The sequence below is a fragment of the Canis lupus genome, chromosome 13 (genome assembly GCF_003254725.2).
Source record: "Canis lupus dingo isolate Sandy chromosome 13, ASM325472v2, whole genome shotgun sequence".
Lineage (NCBI taxonomy): Eukaryota > Metazoa > Chordata > Mammalia > Carnivora > Canidae > Canis > Canis lupus.
Window position 1 is genome coordinate 23093857 of NC_064255.1, and position 19411 is coordinate 23113267.

A 19411-nucleotide genomic window follows, 5' to 3' on the forward strand; every position below is an offset into this window, starting at 1 on the left:
CATTAATTCTTAAAAGTGGAGTTGCAGGGTCAAAGGGTAAACATATTCATTTATTTATTTATTTAATTTTAAAGATTTTATTTATTTATTTGAGAGAGAGAGAGAGAGAGAGAGAGAGCTCACACAAACAGGGGGAGCAGCAGAGGGAGAGGGAGAAAGCAGGTTCCCCACTGAGCAGGGAGCCCAACGTGGAGCTTGATCCCCAAGACCCTGGGATCATGACCTGAGCCGAAGGCTTAATGGACCAAACCGTATGTAGAGATTAAAAATTTGGGAGTGGGGATGCCTGGATGGTTCCATTGGTTGAGCATCTGCCTTTGGCTCAGGTAGTGATCTCGGGGTCTTAGGATCAAGTCCCACATCAGGCTCCCCGCATGGAGCCTGCTTCTCCCTCTTCCTGTGTCTCTGCCTCTCTCTCTCTCTCTGCGTCTCTTGTGAATAAATAAATAAATGATCTTTAAAAAAATAAAAAATAAAAAATAAAAATAAAAATTTTGAGGTGTTATTTCTGGGTTGACGTCTGTGTTAGATACAATAACAGTCCCACCAACAGTATTTGAGACTAGCTGTTTTTCTTCCTCTGCCCACTAAGCATTAGACATTTAACAGGGGGGAAAAATCTGTTTTTTGTTTTAAATAAAGTTTTAAAAAATCATGAGTGAAGTTGACCATAGTTTCATATTTTTTGGTTACCTGTGTTTCCTTTTCTGTAAATGCTGTGGCTAATGCTCCTTTATCGGGGAGTGGGGGTGAACTCGTGATCCAGAGGAAATTATATCCTCAGCTTGTAGTTTTACCAAGATGATCTTTGCATTGTTTATTTTAATTGTCTGGAGAAAAGGGACCAGTGGCCATGAAACTCAGGTTGGTTATTATCATTCCTTCATGAATTCAGAGCCGTTCATTCATCTACTCTTTCATTTGCTTGGAAATTATTCCTGGAGTAATCCGTTGCTCTCGTTTACTCATTAATCATTTTTTCACATAGTTATTGAGCACCTGCTGCCTTGGAAATGCCAGGTCCCTGGTGGGTGGGGGTGGGGGTGGGGATGGGGACTCAGAGAGACTCGGTGAGGACTACTCTCTTTGCCTAAGGGGGGCACCAGTCCTGTACATGGTGCCCCAGGGATTCCTAGCCAGAGGCGTGGTAGGAATGGCGAGACAGGCTGTGACCTGGGAAGTCTTCCCAGAGGTGGTGTCAGAGGATGGGTATGATTTGGGTATGGAGCAGGGATCCCAGCAGGGAAGCAGAGTGAGGGAAGGGGGAGCATATCATAGGAGAAGAAATGGTAGGCCCAGAGGCAAAGGCGGAGCCTCAGGCTGGCACGGAGGGCAGCAGAAAGGAGGATGGATGGGGAGGAAGAGACAGAGGCAGAACGAATCTTCAGTTAAGGCTGTTGCAATAAAGAAGAAGGATGAGGAGAGCTCGATTTGTCCGGGGAGCGTGGGGCTAGGAGCTGGGAGGCCTGGGGTTCCCTCCCCACTCTGCCACTGGCTTGTCCACAAGGGGAGCTGCTTTCAGAAGACCGTCTCTGGAAAAGCGTGGACCCAGCCCTGTGTCATTCCATGAATCGCCAGCTCTTTGTGGGGCATCCACTGGTTTCCAGGTGCTGTGCGAGGTGTGGGGGCAAAGGGAGTGAGAAGGCACGACCCCAGGTGACAGGAAGATGGCAGGGCAAGGCAGTGCAGGAAGCCGCTGGATGAGGAGCAGTGAGCTGCTGGGATACCAGTCTCTTTGTTTCTACTTCATTCTTTCTGACAGCTGCCGAGCAATTCCATCTTCTGGGCAATTCCACAAGTTGCTTACCTATCTCCTGATGAATGAGGATTTGCAAAGATTTGTCACAAACGATGTCACCACGGAATTTTGCGCACTCAGTGTTGGGTGTAGGTGAGCGCATTCCCCATGGGGCATTTCTTGGTGGCAGGAGTATACGTACTGTAGATTTTGATAGCTTTTGGTGAATTGCTCCCCCCCCCAAAAAAAAGAGCCTCCTTATTTTTTGGATGGCTGGGGTGCAAGGAAGTTGTGTCTCTTGCGCCGGGCCATAGCAATGATGTGATTTTGTCAGGATTTGAGTTACGGTGGTTCTGTCTTCCAATCTCTATTGTTTCCATTGTTCTAGGCTATAAATTCCTGGAACTCTTTCCTCATAACTCTCCAGTGTTTCTGTTTTGCTCCTTCACCCCACAGGAACTAGTAAGAGAAATCTTGCAATGATAGGGCCTCAGGTCTTTGTTTGAAAGACAGCAAAGAAATGGGGGTGGGAGGCTAGAGTTTTACTTCAAGGCTGGCGCCAGGCTGGCGGACAGGGCATCCCCCCAAGATCCTGCCAGGGGTGGCAGCTCAAATGTAGCGTGAGGAAGGCAGCCAGGCCTAAGGAGGAGCCCTGGGGGCTTCCTGGGAGAACTGGGAATTTCCCAGACAGCCTGTTCCTTAATCAGAAAAATCTTTGATACAAAGTTGTCACCTCTGGCTTCTTCCAACCAACTGAATTACTGTGGGTCCTTGTGACATCTCTGCCCAAAGCGGGTGGTGGTGAAGAAATTGGTGTCAAAAGCATTTTTCCCAAGTCTCACAGGATTGAGGTAAAATTCCCAACTTCTCTCCCTTTTCGCTTCCGCTCATCCTCCCAGCTTCCACATGTCATTCTTACAAAGACTTGAAGTGACAACTCACAAAGTTGGGAGCTCCCACAGTGAGGTTCAGCCTCCCTCCGTCCCTGCTGCCATGTGAGCTGGAGTCAGACAGCCAGGGCTCATATCCTGGCTCTCTGTCTGCAAATCCCTGGGCAAGTGATTCAGCTTCTCGTCATCTGTGAGATGAAGAGACCAATGTACCTAGTCATAGGATTGCTGGGAAATTGGGGGAAATTGGCATTTTTTTCCCTTTCCAGACTCCCCGGGTTGCTCAGGTGATGGCTTCTGACACTTGGCCCAGAGGTGAGTGAGAATAAGAGCAGGGGCAGCACTGAAGGAATGTGGTCCACTGAAGGAATGCTGACCACATGCTAGCCAGGGTTCTAAGTCTGTACATGTATTGCCTTCATTTTCCATTGCTTCATAACAAATCGCCCCAAAACCTAAACAACAAATATCTAACACTATTTTATATTATCTTATGTAGTTTTTTGGATAAGGCGTCTGAGAGCAGTTTAGTTGGGTGGTTCCAGCTCAAGGTCTTCCATGAGGTTGCAGTCAAGATGGTGGCCAGGGTTGTATCATCTGAAGGCTTGCCTGGGGCTGGAGGGTACATTTCTTCTCCTCCTCTTCTTCCCCCTCCTCTTCCTCCTCCTCCTCCTCTTCTTCCTCCTCCTCCTCCTCCTCCTCCTCCTCCTCCTCCTCCTCCTCCTCCTCCTTCTTCTTCTTCTTCTTCTTCTTCTTCTTCTTCTTCTTCTTCTTCTTCCTCTTCTTCACCTCAAACACTTGTTCCAAGTGCCTGCTGACAATGTCATGCACCTTGAGGAGGGTGGCTAGCGTCTCCCCTAACTTGTCCAACACAGAGTCACCAGCCACCAGCTGCTTACGCCGCAGCTACTCCTGCAGGCCCAGGAAGGCCTGAAGTGGGGGCCCTCCTTCTTCTTCTTCTCCTTCTCCTTCTCCTTCTCCTTCTCCTTCTCCTTCTCCTTCTTCCTCTTCCTCTTCCTCTTCCTCTTCTTCTTCTTCTTCTTCTTCTTCTTCTTCTTCTTTTTTCTTCTTTCTTCTCCTTCTCCTTCTTTAGACATTTTACTTATTTATTGAGAGCATGAGCAGGGGTTGGGGGGAGCAGAGGGAAAGGAATAAGCAGACTCCCCGCTGAGCAGAGAACTGGACCCATGGCTCCATTCCAGGACCCTGAGATCATGATCTGAACTGCAGGCAGACACTTAACCAACTGAGCCACCCAAGTGACCCCCAAGGGTCTCTTTCTTTTTCTTTCTTTCTTTCTTTCTTTCTTCTTTCTTTCTTTCTTTCTTTCTTTCTTTCTTTCTTTCTTTCTTCTTCTTTCTTTCTTTCTTCTTTCTTTCTTTCTTTCTTCTTTCTTTCTTTTTTCTTTCTTTCTTTCTTTCTTTCTTTCTTTCTTTCTTTCTTTCTTTTCTTTCTTTCTTTCTTTCTTTCTTTCTTTCTTTCTTTCTTTCTTCTTTCTTTTTCTTTCCTTTAAAAGATTTTATTTATTTATTCATGAGAGACACACAGAGAGAGGCAGAGACATAGGCAGAGGGTGAAGTAGGCTTCTCTGTGGGGAGCCTGATGTGGGACTTGATCCCAGAACCCTGGGATCACAACCTGAGCCAAAAAGGCAGACGCTCAACCTCTAAGCCACCCAGGGATCCCCGGAGGGTCCATTTCTAAGATGAATCCCTCATAGGCCTGGCTCATTTGAGCTGGTTGTCAGTAGGAGATTCTTGTTCCTTGGATGGTGACCTCCTTGCCAATTCAGAGTGCTGCTTAAGTGTCCTCATGACCCTGCAGCAGGCTTCTTCTAGAGTAAGTGCTCTATGAGAACAAACTGGAAGTTGCAATGCCTTTTATGACCCAGTTTCAGAGGTCACACTGTCATTTCTGCAAAATCCTATTGATTACACCTGTCAGCCCTATCCAGTGTGGGAGGGGGCCACACAAGGACACAAGCGCCGGGAGGTGAGGATCACTGGAGCCCTCTTGGAGGCTGGCTGCACATATATGAACTCATTCAGCCCTTGCTATGTGTCCAGAGAGGCTTAGTTAGAAGACAGAAATGAAGAAGGCTTTGCTGTATGTGAGAGATCCAGAAACACAAAACCATCTCCCTTGGGGCTAGGGAATGTTTTCCCTGGAGAAGAGAAGATACCAAGGGGTACATGGAAGCTGTTTTTCACAGGTTTGAAAAATTCTCTAGTGGGACACCTGAGTGGTTCAGTGGTTGAGTGCCTGCCTTTGGCTCAGGTCATGATCCCGGGGTCCTAGGATCGAGTCCTGCATCAGGCTCCCTGCAGGGAGCCTGCTTCTCCCTCTGCTTGTGTCTCTGCCTCTCTCTCTGTGTCTCTTATGAATAAATAAATAAAATCTTAAAGAAAGAGAGAAAGAAAAGTTCTCTTGTATCATGATGCAGAGGGTTGGAGAGACTCCAGTTCAAATCTTGGTCCCTTCCTCTGCGTGGTGTGGACAAGTCCCCTAGTTTCTCTGAGTCATGTATGGTAACACCTGGCACATACTAAATGTGTAAGCATGGGACCCCTTCCTCTCTACCCTCAGCACCAATGAGAGTCTACGAGCAGCTTTGCACTTGGTCTGGATATAGAATACAGGGGTGAGTGCCTTGTCTTTGGAGAAAACCAGACACAGGCTGAATGACCCCCTGGGCTGCCTATCCTTGCTGAGCCCTTCTGGAAGGCTGTGTTGCAAGCTAAGTGTGTTATATGCATTTTCTCCCTTCTTCTCATTGCCAATCTTATAAAAAGTAGGGGCTATGATGTCCATTTTACAGAGAGGCAAAGTGAGGCTCGTAGAGGTTAAAGAGCTTCCCATCCTGAGTGGAAGCGTCAGATTTTGAGCTCAGCTTTCTCTGAATCCAGAGCCTGTGCTCGTAACCATTGTGATCTGCTGAAAGTGCAGGAATAGGGGGCGGAGGGGCAGAGGGTTCCAACAGGGGAGGATAAGCATTAGGAGGCATCAGCACAGTTATTAAGACTCTTTCAGGGCTTCTAAATCCTTTGGTTTCCTCGGGGCCACGAAAGAAAGTTCCTGGCTCAGGCTGCGCTTCTGCCCAGACTCGCAACCCCCTGTAGAACGTCTGGCCCAGCGCTCCACTTCTCGCTTCTGCATGTGGGGACAGGGCAGGCAGGGAAGGGGCCCGAATGCTCCCCAGATGCCATGGCAGGCCCTCACGGGGGGGCCCGGGGCAGCCGGCATTGTGCAAACGGGAGAAGCAGGCCCTGGAATCCTTTCTTTTCCAGACAATTTAGGAGGAGGACAAAAGGAGTCATTATCCCCAGGGCTGCAGTGGCTGCTGCCCAGGCCTGTGGCCCAGGTGTCACATGCTGGGCCCAGGCTTAGCCTGCTTTCTTCTCCCTTTGTCTGTGGGAACACAGAGCCTCGGCCCTTGGTCCCTTCTCTGACACCGCCCACCCCCCTTTGGGCCTGGGTCCCTGGCCCTGGCTTTTCCAGATTATTATTTTTTTTAAAGATTTTATTTATTTATTCGTGAGAGACACGGGGGGAGAAAGGCAGAGACACAGGCAGAGGGAGAAGCAGGCTCCATGCAGGGAGCCTGATGTGGGATTCGATCCCCGGACTCTGGGATCACGCCCTGCGCTAGAGGCAGATGCTCAACTGCCACCCAGCCACCCAGGCGTCCCTGCTTTTCCAGATTGAACTTGCATCTTCGTAGACTTGGAGAGGCCAGAGGTAGCTGTGAGGGTTTGGTTCCCCCTCTTTAGCACTGACTGTGCCCAAATCTCCTGCCAGACTGTGTGTGTGTGAGGGGGAGGGTTGCAGGGGGCAGGGGGTGGCTGCTGCCCAGGCCTGTGGCCCAGGTGTCACATGCTGGCCCTCTGCACAGTTTTCACTGGGATCCTCTGGGCACTTCCCTTGCCTGCCACACCTTCATGGACCAGGCCCTGCCTCTCGCCTGCAACCCTCTCCTTGCTCCAGCTTCAGGGAGCTTCCAGACAGCCAGCATGTGTTCCCTACCTTGGCCCATTCTCACCCGCCTTCCTCCTCACTCAGGGCTCCCTTCCCTCCTGCCTTCACCGGCTGAGCCTTCCTCATCCTTCAGAACCAAGCTCAGGTGTCCCCTTTGGGAAGGCCCGGGTCGCCTGCACTCTGCTCCTCCAGCTCCTGGAGTCGGCTCACTCCAGTCATACGCCGTAGGTGGGGTGGTGGACTGCTTGCAAGGGGGCCTCTTGGGTCACACTGCCTGGATTCAAGCCCCAGCCCTGCCTTTACCAGCCAGGTGATATTAGGCCCGTCATTTGACCTCTTTGGGCCTCAGCATACTTGTCTATAAAATGGGCTTGCTGTCAGGATTACCTGAGATCACAGCTGTGGCCATAGAGCCCTTGGCACAGAGCGAGCCTGAGTAGCTGTGGCCAGTACTGTCACTCAGCAAAAACATGTATCGAATGCCCTCCATGTGTCAGTGTCTATGCTAGGCTGGGGAAACCCAACAAACGAGATAGATGCAATCTCCTGCTGGGGGGGATCCGTCTACCCACAAACCTGGACCCCTCATGAGCCCTGGAACACAGGCTGTGGAAGGAATGGATTGAGGTACCACAGAACCACACGTGGAGAGAGGAGTGGCCCAAGGTGAGTCTTGCGTCTACACTGTTGAGAGTCTGGTCTTCCATGGAAAGCTGGGTTGAGGTGTGGCTCTCCTGGGGGTTGCTCACCCCTGCTCCTGGCTGTGGAGCACTTGGGGGTGGATGGGGGATGGGACTTGCAGCCAGAACGTTGAGTCCTGCTTCATCACATTTTTGCTTCTCTCGAGTATCATTCTTACCAGCGCAAAAGCACGCATCCCATCTTCAAAACAAGAACTGGAACTCTCGCTTGAGGCCACACATACCTCTACCCCATTTCTTGGCTTCCTTTTCTAGATTATTTCCTCCAAAGATTGGCCTGCTCCCGTCCCGTGCTCTCCTTCACCTGTCCCACTCCCTTTGTCCCCTCCAAACTAGCCTGACCAAGGTCCCATGATGTCCACACGGCCCGAACGATTGGAAATTTTCATCCTTGTTTTTCCTAAAGCTTGGGCTGTGACTTCACCAGCTGATCCCCTACCCATTCCATTAGTTTTCTTAGGCGACCACAACAAATCACCACAAATCTCGTGGCTTCGATTAACACAGATTTATTATTTTAACAGATCTGTAGGTTAGGAGTCAGAGAGGGATCTCCTTAGGCTAAAATACAGACGGGGCTCTGTGTCTGTCTGAAAGGTCTAGGGGAGAAGCCATTTCCTTGCCTTTTTCAGATTCTGGAAGCTTCTAGCTGCTCACATTCCTTGGTTTGTGGAACACTGAACTCTGGCCATTCTTCTGTGGTCATATGTCCCTCTGACCTTAGCCAGGAAAGGGTCTCTGTTTCCAAGGCCCACCTGGAGAATAACCTCCTCACCTCAAGGTCCATAACCCTGTCACACCTGCAGCATCTCTCAGCCAGGTTCAGTAACATATCTACGGGGTCTGAGGATTAGAATCCGGTTATCTCCTACGGGCCGTTCTTCTCCGTACTACATGGATTTAGAAATTTTTCTTCACTCAGTTTCTAGAACTCTACTTTTTCTTTATTTTCCTCTTATGAACTTGGTTTCAGGCTTCTTCCTCTGACCCCCATCTCGCTCCCTAGGAATCTCATTCAGGCCCTTCTTGGCTTCTTGTCTCCAAAGTCTGCCTCCCTCCTGACTTCCAGATTCAAAGACTATATGAAAATGACTCATTGACGTGCCCTCTTTCCTGGCTAATAGATCCCTCAGACTTTCAGAACCAAACTATGACTTTTATCCAAATAGCTTCTCCCTCCTTATCTTCCTCATCTGAGGAGAAGGCACTGCCATCTAGCTCAGGCCAAAGGCCTAGGAGTCGTTTTGGAGACAGTACATTTTCTTACCCTCTACTCTCTAGTTAGCCAGCAGGGCTTATTGACCGATTCTTCAAAATACATTTTGGGTTCACACATTTGTCATCACTGACATCATCGGCACACGGGTCCAAAGCACTTCCTCTGGGTCATTGCAGCAACCTGCTAAGAGCCCTGCTTCCACCTGTGTCTCTCCCACCCCCCACCACTGCCCCAGTTCTCCACACAGCATCTGGAGCAAAACTTTTAAAAAATGTATTTTATGTATTTATTTGAGATAGAGAGAGAGAGCAGGAGAGAGCATGGGCAGGGGAGGGGCAGAGGGAGAGAGAGAAGCAGGCTCCCCGCTGAGCAGGGAGCCAGATGAGGGGCTCCATCCCAGGACCCAGGATCATGACCTGAGCCCAAGGCAGATGGTTAACCAACTGAGCCACCCAGGCACCCTCCCCTTTTTTAAAAAAAATATTTTATTCAGAGCAAAAATTTTTAAAAAATCAGAGCACGCCCTTCCCTTGCTCGAATCTTCCTGGGGCAGCAGCTTTCCATCTCTTTGAATAAAATGCAGTGCTTTGGCATGTTCTCCTAGGCCATACATATCTGACCCCTGATATCAATCCAATCTTTTCTTACACTCATGACCCCCTAATTTTTCATATCCTCAACCTTACTGGCCTTCTTGCTGCTCCTCACATACTATCGAGTGTGTTACTGATGCAAGGTCTTCACATGGCATTTCCCTTTGCTTTCCCTTTGCTTCCCTTTGCTTGGAAGTCTCTTCTCCCAAACACCTATGTGGTGGCTCCCTCATTACAATGTCGGCCTCTGTTCAAATGTCACCTCCTCTGACATAAAGCCGCTTCTGTATTATTTCCTTTGTACTATCCCACCGTATATATTAATTTATTTATGATCTCTCTTCCTCACTAGAATATACTCTCCATGAGGGTAGGGATTCTAGTCTTCTGTTCAATTCCGCATCTATAGCACGTAAAGCAGTACCTGGCACACATGGTAGGCACTCCGTGTATATTTATTATATGAATGAATGAATGAATGAATGAATGAAAAGGGAGACTTCCCTTGGTTGGGGAGGAGTGAGTAGCCTGGGAGCGGGGTGGGTGGGTGCGCTCTGTCAGAAGAACACACAGGAGGCAGAGACAAGAGGCAAGGTCTCCGAGGGCAACTGTGTCCATGGCAACCCAGGCCGGAGGCCCAAGTGGCTGCTCTTGGGGGAAGGCCAGAGGAGGCCGGCAGGCTGATGGAGACTGTGGTGACGCCAGGGGAAGCAGAAAGTCAGTGCCCAGGCTGGCAACTAGCTCGGACACTGAGACTCTTTCTCTGCTTCCACCTCACTGCTCTGGCCGTGGCAGATCCAGCAGATGGGCTCCTGGCAGGAACTGGCTCTCAGCAGGGCACAGGCTCTGCTCCTGCAGGACAGCAACCCAGCCTTCAGCTCTGCAGCCGACGGAGGTACCCATCACCACAGAGCCCTGCATCCTAAAGCTCAAGGGAACCCCGGCAGGTGGACAGCAGCCCTGCAGCAAGGGCTGTGGGTGAGGGCACAGTCATCACGGCGCCTGGAGGAGCCATGAGAATAAGAAAACCAGAGTGGCCAGCCTGCCTCTCACTGTGAGCTGGGAGCATCACTTAGCTTATCCCACCCGGTCCTCCCAGCGCTCTGGGTGAAGGGGGCTATTTATCCTCATTTAAAAGAAGGCCAGCGTCTCTGGTGCAGGGGCCTGTCCAAAGTCACACAGGCCAGAAGTGCTGGAACTAGAACCCAATCGCCCCTTCTCCTTCTGCTCTTCTCTTGTGTGCCAGCCACGAATCCCTACAGAGTAACCGGGCCCAGGCCCCACCTGCCCCTTCTCCTTAGGCTGCCTCCCATAGAAACCTTTCTTCCCATATGCCATACCTTGTCCCTTTGTGTGTTCTTGATTCTGGACCATTTTGGAGTCTACTTTATCCTGCTGTTTTGCCAATGAATACACATCATTAATTCTTTTGACAAACGTCTGTGGAACCCCTGTTCTGTGCCAGGTGGGCAGTGATGAACAGTAACAACCCCAGGGCCGACTGAGGAGCCCTTCCTCTGTGCCAGGCTCTGTTCTATGAGCTTCGCATGTCCAGACCCATTCAGTTCCCACAGGCACCTTCCGGGGTGGGAGATGTCCTTCCTATTTCAGAGAGGAGATCACTGAGCTCCAGCAGTTTGGTGAGGGTGGTTGTGCTGGGACAGCAACCAACCCATCTGACTCCAAAACCCTTCATGATTGGTCTACACCAAGAAATCAGGTCTGAGACAGACAGACAGACAGACAGACAGAGAGGAAGGGGCATGGTATGTTAGGGGTGTAGGAGAGGGAGTCACACATTTGGTTGGGTCCCCGTGCAAGTGGACAATGAAAAAGGTAAGTGATTTCACCAGGTAGAAGAGAAAGGACATTCAAGATAGGAATAAAAATCCAGACAAAAGCAGAGACCTTTGAGTACTGAGTGAGTTTGTACACACATTGGTTTCTAAGCTCCTTGAGTCTTGTTTGCTTTCATATATATCTACTCCTCAATAAATATTTGTGAATTTTAAGAAATCAGATTTCAACTGGCGTGGCTCCCAGCTTTGGGGCAAGAAAGGAAGAAATGTGCATTTGTTGAGGACTGACTAAGCACCAGGCCCTGTCACGTATGGGGGTCAAGCAGTGTTCAGGACAAGTCTGGATGGTGAGCGTTGTCTCCACTTTCCAGAGGAGGAGACTGAGGGGCAGACAGGACGTGCGACTTTGTGCCTCACTTCCTGCTTCCATATCTTCCCTGCTTTACCATAGTAAGGCCTCTGGAGTGGTTTCCACCTCTTGAGCAGACACCTGGGAAGCTGCTGAAAGGGTGTTCTGCGACATCACTTTCAATTTCCCCTTTGCATTCCTCTGTCCTTCTCCCCTTGTCCCTGTCCCCATGACTGACTGAGGCCCTGTTCTCCCAGGCCCTACAAGCACCCTCCCTTTCAGAGTCATGTGGGCAATAGGACTTCCAAGGGAATAAGCATTTTTTTGTTTCAAAACTAAAAACTTACTTTCTTCCTCCTTTTTCTATCATAGAGCACTCTATGTTCAATACTGAAAAGTTGGAAGATTTAGAAAAGCCACATGACCACTGTGTGATTGGGGGCAAGCCTCGTAAGCAATGAGCCTCAATTTCTAAAAATTGTCAAAGGGAAGGGCGCCTGGGTGGCTCAGTTGGTTAAGCATCTGCCTTTTGCTCAGGTCATGATCCCAGGGTCCTGAGACCGAGACCCACATTGGGATCTCTGCTCAGGGGTGTGTCTGCTTCTCCCTTTTCCTCTGCTGTTCCCCGCTGCTTGTGCTCTCTTTCTCTCTCTTGCAAATAAATAAGTAAAATCCTTCAAAAAAATTTCAAAGGAAAATCAAAATCATGTATCATAAGTGTACAAAAAGAGTTTGTAGGTACAGATCTGCCCATCACAGCATTGTCTATGCTCTTGAGAAATTAGAAACTATCTGTCCATCAACAGGGAATCGGTTAGATAAATTTGCTACGTCCGTACAAGGTTCCCTTAAAAAGTATGATGTTGATCTATAGTCATTGAGTTAGAAATGTCTTGGCTTACCATGGAATGGTAAAAGCCGTATTACAGTGGATGTAAAGGGTATTTTCTTCTTGTCTCTCCTGTCTACTCTCTACCCTGCTCCATCCTGTCTTGTGCCCTGGGGTATCGGCCCCTAGGGATGACCATCAGTGGGCTTCTTTGTCTTCTGAGTTGGCCAATGGGAGGCACCAGGGGTTGGAGGGTAGGGGAGAGTGAGATTGAGGCTCCGTGTTTGCCGGTTTGCTGGGGCTGGCTGTGTCTCCACTGAAGGCTACAGCTCCTGACAAGTAACCCTCTTTGTACAGCTCCCTGCCCTTGGCCTTCAGACCTATGAATGATAATGGCTCTCCCCTGTTGCTAGGCCTAGTGTACTGCACTATTCCCTGCTGGTTTTCCTAACCTCTGCCCAGGCCAATGAAAACAGTCCCTATTAAATTCTCTGCCAATGATTCACTTGACTGTACCATCTATTTCTTCCAGGAGCCCAACTAACAGGATAATATAATCCCAGGCAGGTAAAATTATATCCAACTGTAATCCAAAAAGGGAGGTCTGGAAGGATGGCCATGAAAACATTACTGTCTCAGTGTGATGGGATTTGGGTGGGATTTTTTTCTACTTTCTGCCTCTGTGAAATTTTTTAAACTTTTCTATAACAAGCAGGGATTGTCTTTGATTCCACAAAAACAAACAAATAAAACAGTTGTTGTAAGGGTCAGATGAGAGCAGGACATGAAAAGTGCTTTGTACATTGGGAGCTACTGTTCAAACTTAAGGTCCTAACGAGTGAGCCAGCTGGTGCAAGGATTTCTAGGATACTTTCATTAAGGCCTGATTTCCTCACATATGGGCTGATTTCCCTCTAGAAAGAAGGACTTGAGTGTAATCGGACCGGCCCTGCAAATCTTGGCTTTTTCTTTCTGGAGCATCTCAGCAAACGGTCTAGTTCAAGGCAAGTCTTCTCTGCCCCCTCCTGCCCTTCACATCAGTGACCCACCTCCTGCCCCAGCCCCCACTGCATTCAAGGGCAGAGACAGCCAGATGAAAACCGTGGTAATGAACTTGCAGCAAAGCTGCCCCTGTGGTCTCATGGGTCAGCATGTCTCTGCCAAAATGAAAGAGAGGACTTCCAAAGGAATGCCTCCTTTTTTTTTTCCCACAAAACTTGGCAATGAATTAATCATTGTTTATCGGGGCTGTGTGATACTAGGTCCCAGTAATGGTGCTGAGACATAAATCACAGATCTCTGGGGGTGGGGTCGAGGAGGGGGCCCAGGATGGTTGTGAAGAGCTGTTCTTCTAGCCCAGGGAAAAAATATCCTTGTTTTCAAGCGGCTGGGAGTGCATTCTGGGCTATTTATAATCTGCTGCCGAGCTAAGGCGTTTCTGCAGCTGGGCCTGGGAGATAATTAGCACAGTTTTCTTCTTAAGCCAGGTCTGCAAAACAGAGCCTTCTCCTCTGGTAGCCCACCCCAGCCCATCTGCACCTGGCCTCCCAAGTCCGACCTCCCTCCCTTGGTTTCAGCTTTCTAGACAGCATTGAAAGACAGAAAGGCTGAACTGCCTCAGCTCAGAGATGAAGGCATGGCTTGTGACCCACTGGCAGATGGATTTGCCCAGAGCAGACCCGTGGAATGTCCAGGGAACTTGGCGCAAAGGGCCTTTGAGGGCTGTGGGGAAGGGGCACATGCCACAGGCTCTGTTTCCTTCTCTCAGATGGAAAAACAGGGTCCCAGGGAGGGCAGATTCCAAAATTATCCCTTTGTATTTCTTGGCAGGAAGGCAAGCATCGAGGCAAAAGTTCTGGAATAGGGTTCCAAAAACCTGGCTGCCTCTCCCACAACTGCCTGGTGACCTGGAGCAAACCCCTTCGTGTCTCTGGACCTGTTTCCTTATCTAGAAAGGGCAGGGAGGGGGAGAAGCTCAGTATTTTTCACACTTTTAAAACTCATTAAAGCTCCTTTATAAGAGCAATGTTGCATAGAAGTGGAGTATATAAAACAGGTACAAACAGGGTAACTGGTTGAAGTGGACTGGGGAGGGGGCTAAGACTGGAAGCCCACCCACCTGGCCTCTTTCTCAGTCTACCCTGATGGATGAAGGATGTCCAGGAGCCTAGGTCTCTCAGAGAATTTGGTCGCTGCTGGCTCAATGGTGTCTAACATTCTGAGCTTTGAAATCCATTCATTCATTTACCCATTCATCCCCCACAAATATTTACTGACTTGTGTCAGGCTGGACTTGGTGTTGGGGATGAAAAGAAGAATAAGAAAGCCATTGTCCTTGCCTCACGGAATTTGCAAAGTAGTTAGATAGACATTGATTACATACTATATTTAATATATTGATTAAATATATAAATTATGTAAATGTATGAATAATATATAATATACAATATATGTGTTTTTATATATTACACATAATAAATACATTTCTAAGTGAGGTTTTACTGAAGTGGGTTGGGCCCTAAATCCAACGTAACTGGTATCCTTACAGGAAGAGAAGTGACACAGAGACAGAGCCACACAGGATAATGCTCTGTGATGACTGGAGCAGAAATGCCACCGCAAGCCAAGGAACACCAAACACTGTCAGCAAACCACCAGAGACTAGGGGGAGGCAGGGAAGGAGTCTTCTCTGGAACCTTTAGCGGAAGCGAGGCCCTGCTGACAACTTGGTTTTGGACTTGTGGCCTCTAGAACCATGAGAGAATACATTCTGCTGTTTTAAGCCACCTGGTTTGTGGTATTTGTTACAGCAGCCCTGAGAAACTAATAAAATTAATAAAAATGCAGTTCTTATTATTCACAGTGGTTATGTTTTATAAAGTCACCACAAGAACTGAATTAGTGAATACTGGACCATTGCTCCCAGGGGAAACACAAGGTTAGGTTCCTGGGAGCCTCTGCTCACAACATTTCATCCACCAATCATTACATAATCTTGGGTTGTGTGCGCTTCTGTTGAAAGGCATCTTATTTAGTATCTACTGTCGACTCATTAACATTGACCTTATGGCCAACAGCAGTATAACTCCTACCCGAGTGAATTTTATCCAACACCTACCTTTTCTCCACGAGGCACATGGCAACTCTCTTGTGCTCAGGAGCACTAGACAGTGCTTGGGAGCCATTTTGTTTTTTATTTTTTATTTTTATTGATTTATTCATGAGAGACACTGAGAGAGACAGAGACACGGGCAGATGGAGAAGCAGGCTCCCTGTGGGGAGCCCATGTGGGACTCGGTCCCAGGACCCCGGGATCACAACCTGAGCCAAAGGGAGATGTTCAACCACTGAGCCACCCAGGCACTCCCATAGGGGCCATCTCAAATAGCAAAACCACCAACCACGAGCCCCAAAATGCAGAATGTGACACAAAATTGCAAAAAGGACACTTGTTTAGAGCCTGAGAGCTGAGATAAGAAGCAGTGTGTCAAATTTGTTGAATCTCAGTTGGGCACATGCATGTTGAGCGACTCAAATTTTTTTGCCACTCTGCGCATGTCCACAGATGATCTCTAAAGCACTGCAAATATTAATTTGGGCAATACAGATCAGTTTCAGGGAGTAGGCAATTTCATAAATACAAAGTCTACAAGTAATTCGGATAAATCGTAGACACACATGTTAAATGGTAAGAAAGGCTGTGAACCAAAGAATAGTGTTTTGAAACATGGGAGCGAACACTTGTCATAGCTGGCAAAGTCAAGGGGCCACCTGAGTGGTGGCATTTCAAGCCAAGGCCTAAAGAAGAGAGGAGCCAGGAGTGGAGGGAAAGATCTGCCAGCAGAAGGGACAGCTCATAGGAAGTCTGGGGGCAGGCAAGGGCCTGGCACATTTGTGTGAGGTGGGGGTGCGATGAGCAAGATGGTGAATGATTTGGGTGAGGATCCTACGTGAGGAGAGATGGGAAGGTCTTGGAGCAGTTTGAGCAGAAAAATGGGATGTCCCAGAACTAAAGTTCTCTCTCAGCTGCTCCACAGATTTGCTGAAATAAGATCTGGTTCCCTCAGCTGGCTAATCTGAGAAATAAATGTGTGATAATTTCAAATCCTTCTTTGGATTTGTGCAGGGATATAAATAAATGCCAAGTGAGGTGTCATGGCGTGATCATATCTCAGTTTGTTCTGCACATGATGGTATTTAATTTTTAAATCAGATTTACCGGGAATATAATGCCTCAAACCAAGGGAGTGAGACTTCCATGTGAACATTTCAGCCTCCACAGCAGGAAAGGGAAGGGAGATATTTTTAGAAGAGAGACCTCTCAGTGCCCCTAAACCACGAGGGAGGCACTGCCCTGCCCCAGCATTCCGCAGGCCTTGCCTATCAGCTTTCATCGTGGACAAGGCGTGGGTGGGCTGAGGTACCCCATGTTGCCAGGAATGCCTGACCAGAAGCTGCTCTTGGGTGTATCCCGGAGCTGCCTCCTCTTCACTTGACCCAGGACAGCTGGCTTCCTGGCCTTGTGAAATCTTCTAGAAGCAGGAAAGAACCTGAGCTCTGGGTGAGGCTCCTTGAGTCTGACTTCACGAGTTTGCCATGTCATCCTCTCCATGTCTTACTTCGCTATGTCCATCTAACATTAATTACCATCCCCCCTCAACCACCACCAAACCCTACCAGAAGCAACAGTGTTGGCAAATTGTGCTCTGTTAAGTGGCAAATAGCATGGCGGCCATTTTCTTTTCTTCCTTGAGGAGAAAGTCCCTTGTTAATCATTGAGGCAGTCTGAGTAAGCTTGTTCTTAGGCATCTGATGACTAAGGAAGACCCTCATGCTACCTCATCAGATTTTCTTCCTCTTCGCCACGGCTTTCTTCCTTTCTCCACGGCTTACTAACACTCCCTTCTATGGGACATGCTGAGGGATTATGAGTCAAAAGGAAGAATGACGAATAAGTGATTTTTCTGGTCTGGTATTTGGAGGGCAAATTCAGTTCAAAAGTTAGCTATTCCAACCTTTGTGAAAGGTGTGGAGGCTCTTGGGTGAACATACTTTGTGTTTGAATATGGAAACCACCTGCCTGCCCCAGAAACACTTGGCTTCTCAGTTTACCTCAACACAACTCAGTCAGCAGAGGTCATAGAATCCATGCTGGCCTGGAACTGTGAGCTGTTGTCCTAGCCCTGACACTTTTCCAAGAGACCTTGGGCAAGTCACTTACTCTCCTGGGGCCACCCTGTCTGCAGAGGGTGTGTACCCACAGCTGAGGTAGCCTGATCACTCAGTGGCCATCTCCACTTCCATTGAGCAGGTGTTTTGTTGCATTCTTTGGTGCTGAAGGACTCCAGATTTAGATTCTGCAAACTTGCCCGAGACACACTTACTCCACAGGAGTTCAAACCAAGTAATGAAAACCACCGAAAACAACTAGGCAGCCTGTGTCCCGAAGTCACCTCTTCCTGGGAGGTCCAGGAGTGTTCCCTCCACTTTCCCTGAATTCTGCTTCACTTCCCTCCCCGCATGGACACACCCGCTGGTCAACAGGGCACATGTTTGCAGGAGGACAGACAGTCAGACTCTTACTGTGGGAAACTGCACCCAGAGAGGACCCCACCTTAGGAAGCAGCCCTGAACCTCCCGTCTCTGTCCTCAGAAGGACGTCTCCTGGCTAAAATTATCTGAAGGCCAGCCTCATGCCTCCCAAGCCTGGTAGAGGGTGGCAAAAAATTGACCAAGCTACCCAGGTGCTGCCCAGGGTTCACAGGAGCTGGGTTGGGTGCTGGGATGTGGAATTAAGGAAGACAGGACTCCTACCCCAGGATTCCAGTCAGGAGGGGGAGGGGAGGGGACTGGAGGACTCACCCCGGGGAAGGTGACAAGTGTGGTGGTGTGGATAAATCCCAAGTGCTGAGAAAACACAAAGGCTCAGCTCATTGAGAAATGTGTCCCAACAGCTTAATCAATCATTTCTCCACTTTTTTTTAACAGTTTATGAAACATTTTCACACACAAGAGCTCATTTGTTCCTCACATGCACTTAGCAAAGCAGATAAGACGGGGATACTGAAGTCTCACCCGGGGTGGAGGGGTCCCCATGGTGGACACACAGTGGTTGCTAACAGTACATGTAATGCCATCGCTTCAGGGCTCCCTCTGTGCCAGGCCTGTGTCAAGCTCTTCACAAACATGAGCTCCTAATTCTCACATCTCTTCAAAACAGGCATTATCGGGGTGCTTGGGCAGCTCAGTCTTTTAAGCATCTGATTTGGCTCAGGTCATGATCTCATGCGTCACAGGATCAAGCCCCATATCCGGTTCCATGCTCAGTGGGGAGTCTGCTCAACAATTCTGTGCTTCTGCCCCTCTCCCCATCAAAATAAATTAATTAAAAAACCCCAAATCAGGCATTATTATTTTTTCTTTTTAAAAGAATTGCAGTAAAGAAAACATATAGCATGACATTTATATTTACTTTTAAGTGTGCAGTTCAGTGGCATTAAGTACATTCACTCGATTGTGCGCATCACCACCCTCCATCCATAGAACTCCTTTTATCCTGTAAAACTGAAACTCCATGCCCATTAAACTATTCTTTATTTCTCCAGCCTTCCTTCCGCCCTCTGGCAACCACTTTTTTACATCCTGTCTATGTATTTGACTATTTTAGGCCCTTCATATGAGTGAAATCATACAGGATTTGTCTTTTTGTGACTGGCTTATCTCACTTACTTCACTTAGCATAACGTACTCAAGGTCTGTGTGGTAGCAGGTGTCAGAACTCCCTTCTTTTTTTAAGGCTGAATAATATTTGTGTGTGTATATGTGCGTGTGTGACATTTTGTTAATGCATTCACCCATGGGTGCACATTTGGGTTGCTTCTACATTTTGGCCATTGTGAATAATGCTGATAGGAAGATGGGTATGCAAACATCTCTTTGAGGAAACAGATACAGTTGTTTGAGCAACCTCCAGCACAGTAAAATACCCATGGATAGCTTCTGACTCCCCCCTTACTTAGCTACTACTAGCCTACTGTTGACCAGGAGCCGCACTGTTAACATAAACAGTCGATTAACACATATCTTGTATGTTATATGTATTAAATACAGTATTCTTACAATAAAGTAAGCTGAAGAAAAGAAAATGCTATTAAGGAAATCATAAGGAGCACAACATACCTACAATGTTATACTGTAAAAAATCTGCATATAAAGTTGACCTGCACAGTTCAAACCCACATTGTTCAAGGGCCAACTATATTATGAATCTCCTTTTTATGAGGAGGGAAACTGAGGCTTAGATATATGACATAATTTC